The sequence below is a fragment of the Ambystoma mexicanum genome, chromosome 12, assembly GCF_040938575.1.
Source record: "Ambystoma mexicanum isolate Mex_15411 chromosome 12, UKY_AmexF1_1, whole genome shotgun sequence".
Classification (NCBI taxonomy): Eukaryota; Metazoa; Chordata; class Amphibia; order Caudata; family Ambystomatidae; genus Ambystoma; species Ambystoma mexicanum.
The window spans coordinates 216,738,272-216,759,522 of NC_090936.1; positions in this window are offsets into that span (position 1 = coordinate 216,738,272).

A 21,251-nucleotide genomic window follows, 5' to 3' on the forward strand; every position below is an offset into this window, starting at 1 on the left:
CCGCCTGGGTTGTAATGAGGCCCATTATGTGACTCCCTGGCAGAATTCTTTATCACTAAGGTGACAGGCATTCACAACTTAATCCAGAGTAATTGCTCTGGGAGTACCTGTGCTGACACAAGCACACCTAATACCAGGCAAATGCACTCCTGGTCTGATTTTCTGGGATTTTCTACTGAGGATGCTCTTAAGGCGGTTTTTAAGCAGTAAACTGCAGCCCACTCATACCCTATGCCAGTCGTCGTTTGCAGGAAGTTATTCCTGAGGCAATTAACCACGTCACCATCACGGTAAACCTCTCCTTTCAACAGGGCATTATTCCCTCTGAGCTGAAACAGGCCATCATTCTTCCATTGTTATAAAAGCCCTCACTTGATCCTGCGGTGATGGCTGACTATCGTCCTATTTCACTTTTTTCTTTCTTCATGAAAGTTCTAGAGTCCTTGGTGTCCCCTCTTCTATCCTCTGTTCTTGAACACTCAAATGGCCTGGATCCATTTCAGTCAGATTTCTGACTAGGGCGGGGTACCAAGAGTGTCCTGGTCTCGGCAATGGATGATCTCACCATACTAGCAGATCAAGATGGAGTAGGCACTCTTATATTACTAGATTTGTCAGCAGCTTTTGACACTGTTGACTACTCCATCCTGCTGGCTCGCCTAGCCACTGCAGGCCTCTCGGAGACTGTCCTGGCATGGTTCTCTTTGTTCCCATTGGGTCATGGTCATTCTCTGTTTCTTTCTCCTTTTCTATCGCTGTCTCACATCCTATTTTGTGGTGTTCCTCAAGGCTCTAAGGCTCTGCCTTGTCTCCCATGATGTTAATATCTACGTTCATCCAATAGTTGCTCTCATCTGCTCCCACTATTTCAGATGCTATATCTATGTAGATGGCACCCAGATTTTGGTATGGCTAGATCTTGACCAATCTGAGGTGTTGTCGAGGCTGTGTGAGTGCCTGCTGTCCATGGAGGACTGGATGGATAGCAACTGGCTTAAATTGAACGGGGACAAGACACAGGTGATGGTGGTGTGTTCTTCTTCTTGGGCTTCTCTTTGGACTCCATCGTTCTGGCCGTCTGCCCTGGGGGATACCCCAACTCCTGCAGCATCTGACAAGAATTTAGGTCTGTCACTCTCACCTTATCTATCGATGAATCGGCAAGTGAACTCTGTCTGTAAGATGGGCTTCTTTTAGTTAAAGCTTCTTTGTAGGATTCTGCCTTTCCTACCAGAGGCCTTATGTCCTCCAGTGGTTACTTCCCTGATCACTAGTCACATTGACTACTGCAATGCCTGCTATCTGGCTCAACCCAAGGGCCTGATTCAGCAGCTCAGCGCCTGCAGAATATGATGGCAAGACTAGCCACAGGATCGCTGTTGGTGCCCAAATTAGACCGATGATTTGTGCTCTCCATTGGCTCCAGTGGAGGAGAGAAATTAAGTTTAAGGCCCTGTGCTTAGTTTGTTGTGCTTACTGTGATGCTGGAAATGCATTGGATGGATAAGGCCTCCCTGTCCTTGTCCTGTCATCCTTTTTCATCTGTGTTCTGTATTGTTTTCTTCCCAGGAGTCCATGTGGGACTCCTGGCAGTGCAGCTCTTCCTCTTATTGGTTTTGTGTACAGACACCTAGGATACTCTTATGGTACCCAGGGGTGTGGCCCACAGAGCAGGGTATGGGCTAGTGGCAGCTCCATGCTGAATTTGACAGGTGCTCTGAGTATCCTCCATTTTGAGAAACCCAGGCCCTGCCATTGGAATCAGTTGATTCCTGATAGGAGACAAAATGGCCTCTGTGGCATCTTGATTTCTATTGCCTGTTACCTTGTTTTACCAAAGTCCTCGGAAGCCCTGACTCTGTCCCTTCCCCTGACTGGCTGCTGTGTGGAAGTTCCATATATGGTGTTGTAGGGAAGTCCAGGCCAGACTGGCTGGAGCCTTCTCAGTGACTGTATGTTGTGAGTACACCCTTGGGGTGGGACCTAGGTGATTGGAGTTTGTGACCAATATGCACTTCTTGTTATGGGTGTCTGGTTTCTGGTATGTGACACAAAGACTGAGACAACCCTGCCCAAAACTGGTATCAATGCAGTGTGGAGTGCTGAATGGCTGGGTACTTGTCCCAATACACATTCCTTTTTGTGAGTGTATGGAGGGAGGAGAATGGCCTGAATGTACTGTGAGCCTGAATGGCTGCCTACCTGCATGAATGCCCTTCTGAGCGATTGGTTGCCTGAGTGTGACCCAGCAGAGTGAATGAGAGACCAAACAGTATATCTGGGGACCTCTCACTGTTGGAATTTGCTCAGAAGCTGAAGTTGATACTTGATGCTTAACCTTGAAGCTTGCTGGAAGAATAAGAATTGCTGCTGCTCTCCTTCACTAATCTGAAAGCTGTGTGACTGTCAAGGACTGATCCAAGAAAGGACCTGGCTGGGAGACCTCTTTCCAAGCTGCGAGGGACCATCGTGAACCAGCTGAGCTTTACCAATGCTCCCTGGATGTCAGACCCTCAAAACTCTGCTCACCGGAGACGGGGACCGCCGCGGAATCACAAAGCGAAGCACCCGGACATTGAAGTCCATCACTGTTGACGTCCGACGTCACCAACCGGAGCCGCAGTGCTCCTTTGCCTAAGATATTTAATCCAAGGACTCCCTTGCTCATCCCCTTCAACCACTTTCATCCTGCCAGAGAAAGTCAAGGCCGCCGACGACCGAGGAGAATCCGCTGGTGGGTTTCTTGCCACCTGAGGACCATAGAGACGCTGACGACCCGACGCACTTGCTTGGCCAAAGTTCGTCATTGACTCTTTGCTGCAATGAACATTCGTCGTCGAGGTGCACCGCATGCCTCAGCTTGCAGGACATTTTTGAACGATCGTCAATGAGCACCATAGGAACCGAAGCTGCTGCCGCAACGACAGTGTTCACCCTTTTTCTTCACCGACTCTCGACGACCTGTGGCTCCTGCCTTAAAGGGAGTTCAGTCAAGAAGGGCCCGTCGATGACTCATCGAAGAACTCTACGAAACCAGGTCCTTTGGGGTCGTAGAACTTTTAGAAGGAATCGAGATTATATTTAACATAACTGGACTGGGCTTGTCAATACACTTTATTTACAGGTTGCCCAGGTGGGGGGATCCTCACACAGAACGGTCTCATGGTAGTGGGATAGACTGTTCTGCCATTGCATGATTTACCTTGCATTCTTTCAGTAGTCTATCATTGATTCATCTTACAATCTGATTCGTATGTCATTTGAACTGTTAGCAGTTGATGCATTTCTAAGAAGTTGACATATAAGAGTGGTACCACGTAGATTTTTGCCTACATAGTATTGCCAGAGTACAAACTGTGTTATTGTGATTGTGTATATAACCGTGAACCTTAATTGTATCAAGACTGTGTTTTCTCTAACATAGTGTGTGGACATTCTTTTGTTGGTGCTTAGGGACTGCATTGTACTTAAGAACCAACCCTCATCACCTCCTGAGAGCTAAGCCTTGATTGCTCACCCCGTTTTACCAATATAGAGAGTCTTGGCTCTGGTGCTCTGTGCCTCTTCTCTGCCATATAAAAAGCAGGAGTACAGATAACCCCCCTCCGGTGCTTTAGACCTACTACGGGCTGGGTGCGGAATTTCTCCAGGACAAATTTAGACCTTACATTCTACCCAGGTCACTGCATTCGGAAACCGCCAATTTGGTCATCATTTGGAAATTTTGGTGAGCTCGGTTAGGTGGACACACCTTTCCAGTTGCAGCGGCCAAACTCTGTAATGAACTGCCTACAGCAATGCGAAATTTAAAGAATCGTCTGCAATTTTGACGATCCTTTAAAACTCTTCTTTTTAGACAGGCAGCTATGGTTTTGCTGTTACTGTCCTAGCACCAAGATTCCCTTGTGGTGAACGTGCGTACTGTAATTGTTTTTAACATAACATAGTGCACCATAGGGACTGTGTATGTGCGTTGGTGCCCTGAAAAGAAACCAGAGAAGGAGTCAAGCTGTTGAAACAACCTTTCCACAGACAAGGTGCCTGGTTGGATTTATTTATTTATTTATTTATTTATTTATTTATTCAAATTTGTTGAGCGCACATCAGCCCAGAAGCATCGTGGTGCTTGTTACAGACATCTTAGTTGCAAAGGAAACCGTAGTTACAAGCAATACATAAATTACAGAGGAAATATATACAATAGCAAGGCAGTATATTTACATGGCTTCCTGAAATTTGCTAGTTATTTAGCAAGGAACGAGGTTTTCAGTTTCCTGCGAAAGATGGGAAGTGAGTTTTCCGTTCGGATGTCTGAAGGGAGAGCGTTCCATGTCTGTGCTGCAATGTAGGGAAAACCTAGACCTCCGGCTTTGGCTTTTTTGATGCGTGGGGTGCAGAGTAGGTTAGCGTATTGCGTCCTGGTGGGACGTGTGGAGGAAGGTTTGAGGATGGTATCTGAAAGATAGGGTGGGGCGGAGAAGGAGAGGCATTTGTGAGTGAGGGTGAGGATTTTGAGGGTGATCCGTTCTTTGACTGGGATCCATTGGGCTGAGACCCTGGCCTGGGTGATATGCTCTCTTCTTGGGATACTAAGAGCGGCCCGGAGAGCGTTGTTCTGTGTGATTTGTAGTCTATTTATGTTTTTGGCTGATGTGCCTGCTAGGAGAGCATTGCAGTAGTCCAATTTGGCTCCAATGGTTGCCCTCGCTATGGAGAGGCAGTTAGGTTTAGAGAGGTAAGGCTTGATGGCGTTTATAAGTTTGGTGGTGTGTGCGGATGCGGAAGTGATAGCGCTGACTTGTCTAGTCATAGATAGCGAAGAGTCAAGGTATACTCCCAGTGTCTTGACGGCTGTGGACACGGGGATGATGGAGTTGTCAATTGAGAAATTAGTGTACAGTTTGTCCAGTTTGTCTAAGGTGTTCTGTTGACCTAGTATCAAGATTTCGGTCTTGTCACCATTGAGGCAGAGGCCATTAATTGCCATCCATGCCTTGATGATGGAGTAGATAGTGTGGAGTGCCTTTGCGTCTTCGTTGTATGAGCCTGAGAGGGGTAGAAGTACTTGTGTGTCGTCCGCGTAGTTCGTGTAGGTGATGCCGTATGAGTCAAGTTTGTCAAAGAGGGGCTTGGTGAACAAGTTATAGAGTGTGGGTGCAGTGCAGGAACCTTGAGGGACCCCGCAGTGGATTGTCGTGGGTGTGGCGTTAGCGATGTCCGAGAAGACTTTCATGGCCCTACCTTCGAGGAAGGAAGTGATCCAGGCGGCTGCTTTTTTGGAGAAGTTGGCTGAGTGCGTGAGGTGGGAGGTGAGAATCTTGTGATCAACCAGATCAAACGCGGCTGAGAGATCTAGAAGAAGCAGAAGAGCCGGCTTGCCTTTGTCCATGATTTGGGTGATCTGGCTCTTCAGATCTACCAGGGCTGTTTCCGTGCCATGTCCTTTCCGGAAGCCCGATTGTCTCGTTCCGAGGATGGAGTGGGTTTCCAGAAAGTGTTGGATTTGGCAGTGTGCGGCTTTGTCCAGTAATTTCAGCAAGAATGGCACAGTGGTTATTGGTCTATAGTTGTTGGGTTGTGAGGGGTCAAGAGTCGGTTTTTTTAGGAGAGGCCGGACCCAAGCCTCTTTGAGGTTGGCTGGGATGATGCCTGTTTTAAAGGACGCATTGATAAATGCCGTGAGGAGCGGCGCAAGGCAGTCTGCGCAGTCTTTGACTAGTTTAGGTGGGCAGATGTCGCCTTTGCATGGGGAGGGTTTGAGGTTTATTAGAAGGTTAATAACTTCTGTTTCAGTGACATCTCTGAAGGAGAAGTGAGGTATGGTGGGCTTGGAGGAGGTGGGTGGGGTGTTGGTCGGTTTGGTTCCTGTCTGGTGAGGAAGTGCTTTGCAGTGGTCTTTGATTTTCTTTTGGAGAAGGTCAATTTTGTGAAGCATGGCAGCTTGAATGCTGGTACACCATGCTTCATCTTTGATTATTTCATCTGGAGTATTAGGGGGGGAGATGAGCTCATTAAATATTGCGAAAATCTCTTTGGAGTGTGACTTGGCATTGGCGATACGAGTGTTGAAGGAGTTGGCTTTGGCATTGGAGATAGCTCTCTTGTATTGGTGGGAGATTAAATTGAATATGTTTTTGGTATTGGTGCAGGGGTCAGATTGCCAGTTTTTTAGTGCTGCTCTTTTGTGGGATCGCATTGAGTGCAGTTCTTCAGTAAACCAGGAGTTGGAGTGTAAGGATTTCTTTTCTTTTTTCCATTCAAGTGGCGCTATTTCATCGATAGCTTTGGTGAGGACATCTTTGTATATGTCGGCTAGGATATTGGGATCGCTAGCGAATGGGGGGGCTAACACTGGGGTATTGGATCTGAGGACCCGTTCAAGGAACAGAATGGAACGGGAGTAAGTGCAAGTTAAGATACATCATAAAAAGGCTTCCTGTTTCAAGATGACTTCTACCATTCATCAACCAAGGTCTCAAACAGATAAAATGGTCAAATGGTTCTAACACACTAGACGTGAATTTGAGATTGTGGTGTGTGCCTTTAGACCAAGAATCCAGCACGTGTTTGTGTTCATCTAGTTTCAGCTTGCCAGCAACCTCTGCCCTTTGGCTAGAGTAACATTGGGATTGAATTTGGCCTCTTTATAAACAACGCAAACGTGGCAATATAACATTCGTGGATGACATACTACTTAAGAGCAAGGACCAAGATGCACATATCCAAGATATGGGGCATGTAGTTAGTTAATAACAAAAGACAAGTGCAAAGGACCCATTCCAGGAGACCCAATGATGAAGATAGTAGTTTTTAAGGCATAACAAACTGCACCAGGAAGTTCATTAAAGATTATGTAGAAATGTCATAACAACTTGCACAATTCTTAAAACAAGGTATGCTGTGGAAATAGTGGGAAGAAAAATATGAGGCCCCATGTCAGCCGAATTCTTTCTTTAAATAGAATTAACCAAAGCATGCATGTCGATAACATTACAGCAAAAGCATGACTTACATAACAAGTTAACAGTTTATGCTAGAATAGCAACTTTGCAAGTTGAGAAGACTGTATTGACCACTTATTGGGCTCTGTATCATTTCTGTCCTTCTTTGTATCATGTAAAGTGTGGATCAACCATAAGAGTATTTTCAGAGTTTCCACATAACGCTTTCAAGGATGTTAAGTTTTAGATCCTGCCAGCTGTCTCTGTAGAAAGATATGCATTCTATGTGAACAATGATCCTAAAAAAGAATTAATCACAGGGGTAGGAAGAATATGGTTCCAACATGATGAGATTCCATCGGCAGGTCTCTGGATAGGTCCAAGAAGTAGCTAGGTAGCAGGGCTGCCTGTCAATTGTAAGACACTCTCCATGGCTTTTGGGAATGAGATAAATTAATTGGAAGTTATAACCCACTCTGATTATGCCAGAAATTATTTGGGGAATACTGTCAGGATGGAAAGCAAAGGGGGCTGTGACATGCAACAAGTGGGCCCTGAAACATAGGAAACTGATACAAACTATTGACAACCCAGGTGTCGAAAATGAAATTACCATTTTATTGAGGCCAAGGAAGGGAATGACCGACCTAACCAATTAGCAAAAATAGCAACCATCATGAGGGAGTTATTTCCTATGGAAAATGTCCCTGGTGACATCCAGGTGACAGCAGTAACATGGTTACAATTATGTAAGGAAAGTGACATGCCTGTATTTCAATGGAGCTTTGAAATACCTTATCAGGATGTGATCACTGCTCGAAAGCTTCACCCCATTATAGGGATATTTTACAATCACACATTGGATTCAGAAAGGAGCCCTTAACCCAGAAGAGGACTGCACGGGGAAGGACAAATGCAGGGTATCATTAGAAACCAAGACAAGGTTAATTTGCAGGATGGTCTATGAAGCTGCAAACCTGTTTCAGGACACACTCAGTGGGTGGTCGCTGGCTCCTCCATGGACTCATCATGCATCATGCTCATGATGTGATAAGATATTTAATTATGCACCCAGGCATAAGTGGTATGTGTTCAATTCCACACCAGTTTTTCCACTCACAATGCACCACTGTTAAAGAAGGGGCTGAATTTATTTTCCATTTTACAACCTACATGTGGGCTTCATTGGCCCACTCTAAAGGTCAGCAAATGGGAAAAGATATGTGCGTACCATCACTTATTTCATGTGAAGGTGTTTGGAATGTATTCCTGCACCTGACTGAGTATGCAGACCACCAGCACTACACTGAAGATTAAACATATATACTGCTGGTTTTGGCTACACAAAGGATGCAGTCAGTCTGCAGGAGTCGCTTCACTAGTGCGGTGAATTTTTGAGAATGTGGTGGATTCTCGATGTGAAAAGGAAACTCCATATTGCCTACTACCAAATGCCAGCACGTGGCAGAGCTGAGAGGTGTAATTAAAACATGTGAACTAGAGGAACTTTTCAAGTAGAGATATCTTGAGGTGTACCTTTGCGACTTATTTTTGATTGCTCTTTGAGCTGATTATGCCTTCTTTGTGTAATATCTTTCTTTCTCCATTAACTGTTTAGTTGTCGCATGGGTGTGGGTCACACGGAGACACCGAGTTCCTCGACTCCGTTTGAAAAATATGAGAAAAGTCAGCTTGTGCCTACACCTCTTTGCACCAATTTTAATACATAGCCAAAAATCACAAAAGCCGATTTTTCTTGAAAAGGAGTATTCCTAGATTTATTTGGCACATGTTTCGGCGTATATCTTGTGCCTTTTTCAAATCCAGGCTGTTTATATACATGGAAAATAAAACAAAATCAAATACAATATTAAATAACTTCGTTGTGTTACATCCTCCTTAGCTATTTACTACATAGTAAAAGTGGTGACTTTCATTACTGTTGTAAAACCATATGTTAAACTTTGCCAAAACGAAAAGCAAAATGACACCTTTACCTTACACCTCGTGCAATAATTTGTGTGCCAATCAAATAAGAAGGAAAAAATATTGATAAGATGTATACGTTACAGAAATGGGGAGGATAAATAGGAAAACTTATCTTAATTGTATTTTAAAATATTGTGTTAAATGTTCAATTCAGCAATCTCTTACCCTTCCTTGTGAGGTTACAGTTCCCCCTCTGAAAAATGTCTTTCTTAGCTGGTCAAGTGGCCGGGGTTCTAGGGTTCAATCCCTCCTATACACAAAATTACATATGATGTTATCAGCTTACGCTAATATTCGCATTGAGTCCACGGTTAATCGCTTATACTTTTTCACCTTTTATTTATATATCCATTACCAATTGAGAAAATCTCTTCATCATATTACTATATATTTTCGATTGTCCCTATGATTCTGAGGCTTAGTTATATTTGCCCACATGAATTACTTTAAGATTCAGTATGTTACAATAGCGTAGTGCTTCTCCTTGCTAGTACGGGAGAGAAAAAAACCCTTTCCTAGTCTAGGAACACGTGCACTGTTATCTAGGCACGCGTGAGCGGTTGTCAAGTTTTAAAACATTTGCCTTTTCCGCGAGTTCGTTTGAATCGAAAAATAGTGATTTATCTGCTTTACACGGTTTAGACCGCGCGTGCTGCTTAGGGTGGGCTTCCCACCCATTTTTAGGGCTTACCTGAAAATTATAATGCTCCTGCCTCACGCGTCGGGGGTTCCATCTTACCTGGAGTTTACTCATTGTTAATAAGGAGTCCTTTCCCTTCAGTCCTTCTTCGCTCCCAATGCGTATTTCATGGCGGCCATATTTTGGGATACCTGCCAATTTTACTAGGCGGCAGGTTAGACATAGTCCTTTCCCTGCATGACTATTACGTATTTAGGACCGATATGTTTATCCAAATTTAGTTTTCTAAATTAAAGTGGTAATTTGTTTATAATTCAAAGGTTCTAGTTATTGCAAACACTTCTTGTCCTACAGTTAGCCCACGCAAAGGATTATGGTTATAGTAGTCTCATGGCTGTTACTATGTTTAGTTTCTTTACTTCCTTTTAGCTGCATTCCAATGGCTGTTTTATTATTTGTTAATCCCCACTTACGGCCTCTACATGAACCAGGATCTTTCTGAATAATTATTGTGTAGTTTTTGTATGTGACTACCTACTATAATTCATTGTTCCAAAGGTTAATATTTATACATTCAGTTTGTACAAACACACATTTTTAACAGTATTACAAACGCCTGAATAGGTATGTGTCAGTGATCATACAATTATTGTTTTGTCAATTTCAATACCAATAGGGATTAAATCGTCATTATTATTCAGAAAGATCCTGGTTCATGTAGAGGCATAGGCTAACTGTAGGACAAGAAGTGTTTGCAATAACTAGAACCTTTGAATTATAAACAAATTACCACTGAAGGGAAAGGACTCCTTAATAACAATGAGTAAACTCCAGGTAAGATGGAACCCCCAACGCGTGAGGCAGGAGCATTATAATTTTCAGGTAAGCCCTAAAAATGAGTGGGAAGCCCACCATAAGCAGCACGCGCGGTCTAAATCGTGTAAAGCAGATAAATCACTATTTTTCGATTCAAACAAACTCGCAGAAAAGGCAAATGTTTTAAAACTTGACAACCGCTCACGCGTGCCTAGATAACAGTGCACGTGTTCCTAGACTAAGAAAGGGTTTTTTCTCTCCCGTACTAGCAAGGAGAAGCACTACGCTATTTTAACATACTGAATCTTAAAGTAATTCATGTGGGCAAATATAACTAAGCCTCAGAATCATAGGGACAATCGAAAATATATAGTAATGTGATAAAGAGATTTTCTCAATTGGTAATGTATATACAAATAAAAGGTGAAAAAGTATAAGCGATTAACCGTGGACTCAATGCGAATATTAGCGTAAGCTGATAACATCATATGTAATTTTGTGTATAGGAGGGATTGAACACTAAAACCCCGGCCACTTGACCAGCTAAGAAAGACATTTTTCAGAGGGGGAACTGTAACCTCACAAGGAAGGGTAAGAGATTGCTGAATTGAACATTTAACACAGTGGGCCTCATTACACGGAAGGCGGTAAGGGTTAAAGGTCACCGGTAATGCTACCGGTGACCGTTAACCCTTACTGCCTTACTACGAGTTCCCTTTGCGGGACCCGACGTTGCCATGCCAACGGTTTTACTAGCCATTAAAGTAGGGTGCCGCAAAGGGACCTTGGTGCTAATTACGGTACCGCAATTTGCGGTACCGTAATTAGCGCCTTCCCCATTCCCATTATGCCCTATGGGGGCAAAAATGGGAATGGGGAAGGGCCTTGGTGAATGGGGAATTACCGCCCCCGCTCACCTTGGAGTAGGGCGGTAATTCCGCCATCAACCAAGGTGGACACGGTAAAATACTGGCGGCAACGATGGCGCTAATAGCGGCATGGTTACCGCCTACCGTGTAATGAGGCCCAATATTTTAAAATACAATTAAGATAAGTTTTCCTATTTATCCTCCCCATTTCTGTAGCGTATACATCTTATCGATATTTTTTCCTTCTTATTTGATTGGCACACAAATTATTGCACAAGGTGTAAGGTAAAGGTGTAATTTTGCTTTTCGTTTTGGGAAAGTTTAACATATGGTTTTACAACAGTAATGAAAGTCACCACTTTTAATATGTAGTAAATAGCTAAGGAGGATGTAACACAACGAAGTTATTTAATATTGTATTTGATTTTGTTTTATTTTCCATGTATATGAACAGCCCAGATTTGAAAAAGGCGCAAGATATACGCCGAAACACGTGTCATCCGATAAGGGCTAAACACAAGTTAATAAATCTAGGAATATTCCTTTTCAAGAAAAATAGGCTTTAGTGATTTTTGGCTATGTATTAAAATTGGCGCAAAGAAGTGTAGGCACAAGCTGACTTTTCTCTGTAATTAAAACATTGTGGAGATACTCATGGCATTCATGGAGAAGACTAGAGCCTGTTGTGATTTCTTTCTTTCATAAGTACTTATGTACATTAGAGCCACAACTTCAAAATCCACAAATCTTTGTCCCCATGAATTTATTACGGGTAAGGAAATGGTGTTACTCTAACAACTACTATGGATGCCATGTAAGCAGATGTTATTACAGGCATCCTATAGTATGCAATCACAGTTGCACAAAGTAACATGGAAAGGTTAGCTGATAGCCCCAAAACATTGTATACTTAGAAAACAAAAGTCAATAGACTATACATTCTAAGGCCCTCTCGTGCTCCATTTACCATGATTGCTGTAGTCGTCAGGACTACTATGTCAGTGGGAAATGTGGAGTTCATATGACCTTTGGACACTAACGCTTGAGAATTGAACCAAGAATTGAAACATTTCCCCCAAAGTCTAGATAAAATTAGAACAAAGCAGGGTGAACAGCTGAACCCTATATATCAGTCTATCCTGGCACTAAATGGATGAAATGCACTTATGGCTCGAGGAATCAATGTTTGAATAAGCATGATAGCTTCTTAAAAGAGTGCATAAACTATTTTGTCCTGTCTGAGTTCGTAGTGGAAACCTTTCTGCAAGAAGACCAAGTGTGAAGGTCCCTAAAATTGCCTTAATGTAAAATCCATAGATGTTCAAGGTATTTTTTCACAAGGGAAATGCTTACCCTACCCCTAGACATTTGTCCTGGTACAGAAAATGCGTAAAGAGATATGTTTTTTGCACTATCGCAATATTTTCCCCAGTGCAATTTGCACATGCCCCGAAGCAATGTTTCTCTAGTATTGCTTCAACCATGGCAAATCAGGTTTGGCCTTACCACAAAAATGGGCATTGTAGCCCTAATGGCAAGCTCACATCCCTTCTCCAGAAATTACGTCACTTCCACTTTCTTTTCCTCTTCCAAGGCAGTATTGAATATGGCATCCTCGTCACCGGGAGACTGTCCATCCTTCATGTGCCCTGATGAGTGTGCCTTGTGATTCTGATTCTAAAATCCATCTACTCTGTTTTAGATGATCTAATTTACTCTTTTTTCAGAGGCTGGTGACTGAAGTTGGGCACACAAATCTGTATATCTGTTTTTCTCATTTTTACAAATTTAATGTGATCAGACACAATTAAGCAAATGGATGTAGGTGATTCTTGTTTTCTGTAAAGCTGTCTTTAGCCAAAGAACAACTACAAATGAGTTTCTGTGTATTTAACATTCCAAAGAACAACTACAAATGAGTTTCTGTGTATTTAACATTCCGCAAATCCGAGTTGGTGATGTTGTCTTGGCCATACATCATTGACAGAAGTTTAATCTGGTAAAATGTATTGCAGACAATAAACTTAGAAACTAGTTTTCCTGTTCAGGCACATAAACATGCACTGGAGTCAGTGCGGATTCTTTACAGCCTAAATGTAATGTTAAACGGGAAATCATATTGTGCCTCCTTTCTAATATATATTGGCCTAAGCCCAGTCGCTCTGCGAAGAAAACCGCGTTGCAAAGTTCCAATTTTAGATCGACTTTGCCGCCATTTTAGGATCATCCGCCATTTTGAATTCTGTTCATATGTAATTCTGTGTTCTAAAATGGTGGACTGTGTTTCCAACTTGTATTTACTCTGAGTGATATAGATTTGTTATTTCCTGTGATCCTACCTGTTGATTTGTGGAAATAGATTAGGACTGTAGACGATGTACCAGGGTTGGGGGACACTTGGAATAATATAGCTAGACAAGATAGAGAAAGAACAGCTGGCGAGAGACCGCCACAGGTAATACTGACTTTGCCTGATAGAATAGTCACGAAATTAAAGGCTATAATTCCAGAGAGAAGGATTATTTGGGACAAACTTACTGCCTGTGTCCAAGGGAAGTCTGAGGGTGCTACTGAATTCTTTAATCGGTTTGAACAAGTGTTTTCAGATTTCAGTGGACAAGATTTGAGCACAGAGTCTGGAAAAGGACTATTTGTAGATACATTTGTGCGTGGATTGTTGCCTGATATCCAGTCGCAAATGATGTCTTCTGAGAGCACTTGGCAAGCTAAGTCACACTCTGAAGTATTGCATATGGCTCAGTACTATGAAAACCGAGTCAATAATGAGAAAGAAAGAATTGAAAAGAGGAAGGGTGACTTGAAAACTAAAGTTCTATTATAACAAATTGTTAGAGGCCCTAGAGAGGGTACTTCACAATTCAGAGGGCAATATGCTCCACAGGGTAATGTGCCATTGGGTCCTGTGCACGTGAACCAATGTATGTTACGCTCACCTGGGTTCCACAGGGGCGCCGAACGAAGCTGGACTGCAACGGTCTCCACCAATGTGACTCATAGTGTAGTGATGAGCGACTGCACTTGCCCACTTAGTTTCGTCTGTCTGACACATAGGAGGACTTTCCTAGAGTGGTACAAATGGTAGTTAGCCGACGACGGTAAAGAGGTTTAACTTCTGTTTTTTCCGTAACCACCTTGTGTTCCCCTTATTATGTCTCACCTTATTGTTAAGAAGGATATGCTCTCCATCCTGCGTCGGAATGCAGGGGTGCGTAGAAACCAGTTAACTTAACTGATCCCGTAATCGTATGGCAGAGTTACAGACAACAATGACTTGGAGGTAATTCTTTATGTCAATCCAAGGTAGGATGCAATGCTTTAGAGTTCAGGTTGTCTTATAGTTCACTCTTGTACCTTTTGTTTATGTTTCTTCCTCTTGCAGAATGGCCCAAGATGGATGTCTCTTCTCCGAAAGAAATGAGGTAGCGCCAAGGTAAGAGTCAGTTTTTGCACCAAGCACAAGTCTTAGCAGGCGATATGGTTCATTCATGTGATTAATCAATTGTCCTCTCTTTATTTTGCAGGTGCAGCGCTTCTCTAGAATGAGGGACGTATGGTGGTGAATAGCGAGACATAGAGCGAGTATTGTTCCCAAGTATCTTGCGGTGCGAATTTGAATGTCCTTTAAGGGAGCGCAGCTCACCTGTTGTCTTTCTTTCCTTTGCAGATGCAGATGCTCCGAGCGGCGATCTCATCAGAGTGCCTTGCGGGATCGTGTGGATGAAAGGAGCATCGGTGAGTATTCCGCGGCGCTGCTGCTGACAGTACAGTGTGGTAACTGGTGTTCCTTTTCTTGCAGGTGCAGCGACTCCCATATGAATGCGATGATAAATGGTAAGGCTCCTGTTCTAATCTGCTTTTCCTTTTCTCCTTTGCAGGTTTGGTTCGTGGAGAACAAGACGGGCGTAGCTGCAGACTGGATGCTGGAGCTGCAGGCACGGTGAGCGTTATGCTGCAGGAGTGCAGAATAACGCGAAGTGTGTTCTGCTCTCCGGGTGTGGTTTAAATAGCCACCACGAAGTAGTCCCCAGGTGAAGTAATCCCAGTACCACACCCAAGAAAATAGTCCCTGGAAGAAAGTAATCCCTTCAAAGGCCTCAAGGTGGCCTGTACATGATTTCTCCACTTGATGACCTGATCCGTCTGAAAAAGGCACATGAGTCCATGAAGCCCCTAGGCAATCCTTTGGGGCCCCATGGGTTCCCATGGGTGCCAGAACTCTGGGTAGACGTGCCTGCTCCTGATGTCTGGGAGCAGGCATCGTGACATGTATTTATTGCAGACAAGAGGGTCATTGGCGAGCAGAATGCCCAATCCTCCAGCAGAAGTCAAATAACACATTTGGTAACATGAGTAGACGATCCAGAGGACTCCCTGGGGCAGGGGGTCCTGGTAAAAGTCAGTTTTCTCAGAATGTGCACCCTTTTTCACAGGATAATCAGACACCAAGTGTGGATAATAGAAACATTTTGAATCATCCTTCTGCTGCATATCCCTCTGAAGACCTTACTTTTGATGACATTTTGTTTCACTAGGATTGGCCGAAGCAGGGTTTGGAACTGATGCCTATTCCCGTTAATCAGAAAGGTCCCTACGTTGAAATGATACTGGGAAATAAGAAACATCTATTCTTGATAGATACAGGAACATGGAAGTGTTCCATTGACTCTTCACTGGTTCCAAACATTCCACTGTCAGGGCAAACCAATGTTTCTGTAGGGTTTTCTGGTATGCCAGTAGTCTGTCCGGTTTCTTCGCCGGTAACAATACCATTGGGTCCATTTAGGGACCACTGTCCATTTCTTTTGACTACGAACTGTGGAGAGAATTTCCTGAGGTTGAATCTGTTGAAGGAATTAAATGTGGTAATTAATTGTTCTTCGGATGGAGTGCGTTTGACGATTTCAACACAGCAACATTCTCAGTCTCAGTTCTTAACTAGACCTTTACCGCCAGAATTTTGTGATGTTCCGGAGTGTTTGTGGGCAATTGATGACAATGATGTCGGTGTTCTACAAATTAAGCCGGTTAAGATCATTTTGAAACATGTAGTAAAATTGCCACGTATTCCTCAGTATAAGATTTCGGTTGATGGTGAGCAAGCTTTGAAATGTATAGTCTCTGATTTTGTACATCGTGGGGTAATTGAGGAAACTGCAGGTAGTTTGTGCAATAGTCTGATTTTGCATGTGTAGAAGAAAGGCTTAGGGGGACGCTCGTTCACATTTACCCGTGTGCCACATGGGTACACGTAAAGTCCGAGCATCTATAGTAGGGCTTTGAAAGAGCAGCTTGATACACTTGAGTTGCCTACCACTTGTACATTACTTCAGTATGTAGACAATCTACTTTTATCTGCTGAGTCAGAGAGTGCCTGTAAGGAGGGCACCGTGTTGTTGCATATTCACCTAGCAAAACATGGACACAAAGCTTCACTGAAAAAGTTTGAATATTGTCGACAGGAGGTCATCTATTTAGGCTATCTCCGGTCAAAGGAGGGAAGAAGGTTGACGCCTGAGCAGATTAAAATCATTTCTAGCATGTCTGTGCCAAATACACAGAAGGAAGTCAGAGCCATGATAGCAATGGCTTCTTACAGTAGGCAGTGGATCCCAAACTTCTCGTTAACGATTAAACCAATGCTGGCTCTGACAAAGAAGGGCATTTCTTTGCCATTGCTGTGGAACTTGGAACACCAGCAAGCATTTGATCTGCTCAAGAATGCACTGTATTCAGCACCAGTTTTGGGCACACCAAATTATAAAAAGGCCTTCGTGTTGTATGTGCATGAACGTGATGGATGTGCTTTAGCTGTATTAACACAGGAACATGGAGGGAAGAATAGACTGTGCGGCTACTTTTCTTCCGCCCTTGATCCTGTTGCATGTGGTTTGCCAAGATGTTTGAGAGCTGTCGCTGCTGCTGCGTCTGTAAAACATGCAAGGGTATGGTCCTAGGCCATGCTTTAACCCTGATGGTACCTCACTCTGTAGATGTTCTATTAAACTGAACACAAACGCAACACCTCACCTCTGCACGATTAACGAGATACAAATTGATCTTGTTCGCACCGCACATCAAAATTCAGAGGTGTTGTGTGTTGAATCCGGCTGAACTTTTACCTTTCCTGCAAGATACTGCTTGCAGTGACGAAGCATCACATGACTGCCACTACACCACAGAGCAAGAGACTAAAGACAGAATTGATTTGAAAGATACTCCTTTGAATAACCCAGAAGTGGAGCTGTTTTGTGATGTCTCCTGTTTCAAACTTCCGGATGGTACATCCACGGCTGTGTATGCAATCACTTCATTGAGCACGATTGTGGAAACCAAGAGAATCATGCATAACTCCGCGCAGCCGCAGAGATTCTAGCATTGACCCGAGCTTGTGAACTTTCTGAAGGGCTTACAGTAAATATAGATATTGACAGCCAGTATGCTTTTGGGGTTGTTCACAACTTCGGTAGACTTTGGGCTGAATGAGGTTTCTTGACCTCGCATGGAACTAAGATCCAATATGGCTCCTTGATAGTACGGTTACTCTCAGCGCTTGCACTCCCCACTCAGTTAGCGATTATGAAATGCGCAGCACATCAGAAAATCATAGATGATGTGGGAAACGGGAACACTTTCGCTGACCAGATAGCCAAACAAACTGCCACTGATCTCTATTCAGAAATATATACTTCAAGGGAAGTCACAAATGTTTGTACTATAGATGAGGGTATTGAATCTGTAAAGAATATTCAAGCCGATGCCACATTAGAAGAAACGAAGCAATGGGCTGAGGGTTTGGCAAGAATGGAAGATGATGGGTGTTGGGTGGACAAGTTAGAAGGAAAATGGTTGCTGCCAGATGCGTACATTACAATGATGGTCGCAATGGCTCACGGGCCCACCCACATATGTGCAAGGAAGGTTTACAAAATTTTACAAAATGTCTGGGTGAATGATAAAATCTCCAAAATAGCTGAACGTTTTGTTCAGAGTTGTATGATCTGTCTACAGCATAATATGGGAATGGGCACTTCGACACCAAGGGGTAGTTTTGGTCCACCTTCTGTCCCCTTTGAGGTCATCCACTTTGATTTTATCGAAAGGGAGCCTTGCAATAATTACAAGTATGTATGTGTTGGTTGTTATCTGCGCCTTTAGTAAATGGTTCGAAGCCTTTCCTGTTAAAGATGCCACAGCAATGACAATGGCGAAAACCATGCTTAAGGAATATTTTCCTAGGTTTGGTTTGCCAAGAGTCATCCGATCGGACAATGGTCCACATTTTATCGCTGCTGTAATTCTGCAGATATGCGCGGGATTACAGATCGATAAACGGTTCAATTCGGCTAGACATGCTGAAAGTGCTGGAGTGCTAGACACAACAGAATCTTAAAAAATCTTAAAAAACAAACTTGCTAAAATGTGTGCCGGCACCAAACTCAAATGGCCGGACGCCTTACTGATCGTGTTATTATCAATGAGAACAACCCCACAGACTAGGACTGGGCTCTCCCCTTTTGAGGTGGTTATGGGTGGGCCGGCTAATATTTGGAACATGCCTAAGCCTAAATCCTTGCGTGACATTGCACATGTACTGCTTTCCGATTACTGTGACCGGTTAACTAAAAATTTGTATTTGATTTATCAACAGGTGCGAGAAGCCCTCCCAGTCAAGTACGAGGGCCCAGGTCAAAGCATACGGCCTGGTAGCTGGGTGCTGATCAAATCATTCGAAAGAGCATCCTGTCTCGCATCGCTTTGGAGGGGCCGTCATCAGGTCCTACTGGCCACACAGACTGCCGTACGAGGGACAGGCCGAAAGCACTGGATCCACGCGTCACATGTCAAGAGCATTCCCTTCCGCTTGCCACACGATACAGAAGATACAGAAATTCCTACCTGCACTGCTCCCTGCGATCCCGCAGCATTGAGCAGCATCGAGAGTGCTTTCGAGACTCTCCCGAGCCTGTAGGGCCTGGGGAAACAGCAGCTTTGTCTCCACACTCTCCCACAGATCCTTTTTCAACATTGTTAGATTCGATCACAAATACACCACTTCCATCAGGAAGCAATGACACGTTGTTTGCAGATCACGCAGTACCAGGAGTCACAAGGTACGATCTGCGTCCACAGAGCTTGACTTAATGCACGGTTCGTCTGTGCCAACGGGAAAATCATTGTAGGGCTTGTCTTTGTTCCTGTTCTTTTGCACGTCAGGAATTCTGTTGGCTAGGGTTAGGGAAGGACTAAGAAAGTGCACAATCAAGAGATCGCCAGCAAATAAACTCTGGAGTATTTTCGTTTGAAGAAACAATGCCTGCAATCGCTCTCACTCATACGGAACAAATAAGGGACTGTGTGACCAATCGTAACAATGGACAATCGAATGTGTGGTCTCCTAAAACGTATTGTTATCTTGTGATTATGTTAACCGGCTTCACAATAGTAATTGCCTTGGGATTTTGGTATTTGAAAGAAGTACATCCGCTTGACATTTTTTTGTCCACTGAAAATGTACCTACTGTTTCTACAACTTTCGTGCATCTGCACACTCTATCTCCTAGAGACTCTCAGCACAGACAGAGTTACCACAATAACACACTACTGCTCATAATGAATGCCACACTTGCCATTTTTAACAAGTCTAATTGTTGGGTCTGCTCTCATTTACCGCAACATGGAGATAAGGGTTTGGGCTGGTATATTCATCCTTTACCTCTGACTACTGCATGTTATGCTTCTTTAAGGGCACTATTCTTTGGCCGATGGAATGATAGACCTCGGGGAACTTTGATGGGACAAATTTTAATGATTTTGAGAAACGAGTCCTAACGCCCCTGGGATGCTCGCTTTTTGCAAATAGGAGCAAGCTTAATGTTGCTTCTAATAGGCCTTCTGATAGACTGTCTCGTCCTTTTCAATCTTTGATCTCTTTCAAGATGGCTCCTATAGGCAATAGGGATGCCACGCCACCTTCCTGTACTGTTAACCACAGCCCCAATTCAGTTTCTTTCTGCATACAGATGAATGGTACTTAGTCAATGGGTGATTTCAAGGGTTGTACCAATGTTGCAAACTTGACCGGTGAGGACAGACCTTTGTATGTAGGCAAACCTGTCTACTTTGTTTGCGGTAATGCAGCTTTCCCATGCCTACCTAGGGATTGGCAGGGAACCTGTTATTTAGGAATTCTGTTGCCCGGGGTATTCATAGCAAACACCATAGAAATCTCTAAGGCTCGTCCAAGGCGGGACGAGAATGGTGATACTTCAGCACAAGTCCTGGGTGATGTAGCAAAATCCTTTGTACTATTTTGGGGCAAATATTAAACTCTGAAGATATCAGAAGACTAGCGAGAGTACTGGAGAGAACCATCAACCGGACCACTGACATAATCTATAACATGACATTAGAACAGAAAGCGATAAGGTTAGTCACACTTCAGAACTGGATGGCATTCAACATCATCCTGGCTGAGCGTGGTGGAGTATGTGAATTAGTGGGGTCCGCTTGTTGGTTTTTTTTGTGCCAGATTTCTCCCCAACCATCTTTAAGGCTATACAAAATCTGCACGTCCTTAGTTCAGAAGTGCATGTTCCTGAGGGAAACTGGGATCTTAGCGCTTGGTTCTGGGACTTCTTACGATCTTGGGGTTGGAAGCTACTTTCAGTCTTGCTGATCATCTTGGGTATTCTGTTGTTTTTCTGTTGCTGTATACAGTGTCTTCCTGGCATATATCCGGTGTTAGGAGGATGTTATGCACAGACGATGGGAACAGTAGGACACAAGGTACGCGCCCCAGAGAGAATGCCAAATGAATTTGTGTTGCAAGAAATTTCGGTTTTAGACCTTATGGCGATCGATATCTCTGATGATTGTGATTCAGGGTGTATGGACATTGAGACGTGGAGTTACTGGTAAAGTGACTAAAAGTAGTTTAGCGCTTGGCTTAGGCCAAAAGGAGGGTTTGTTAAATCG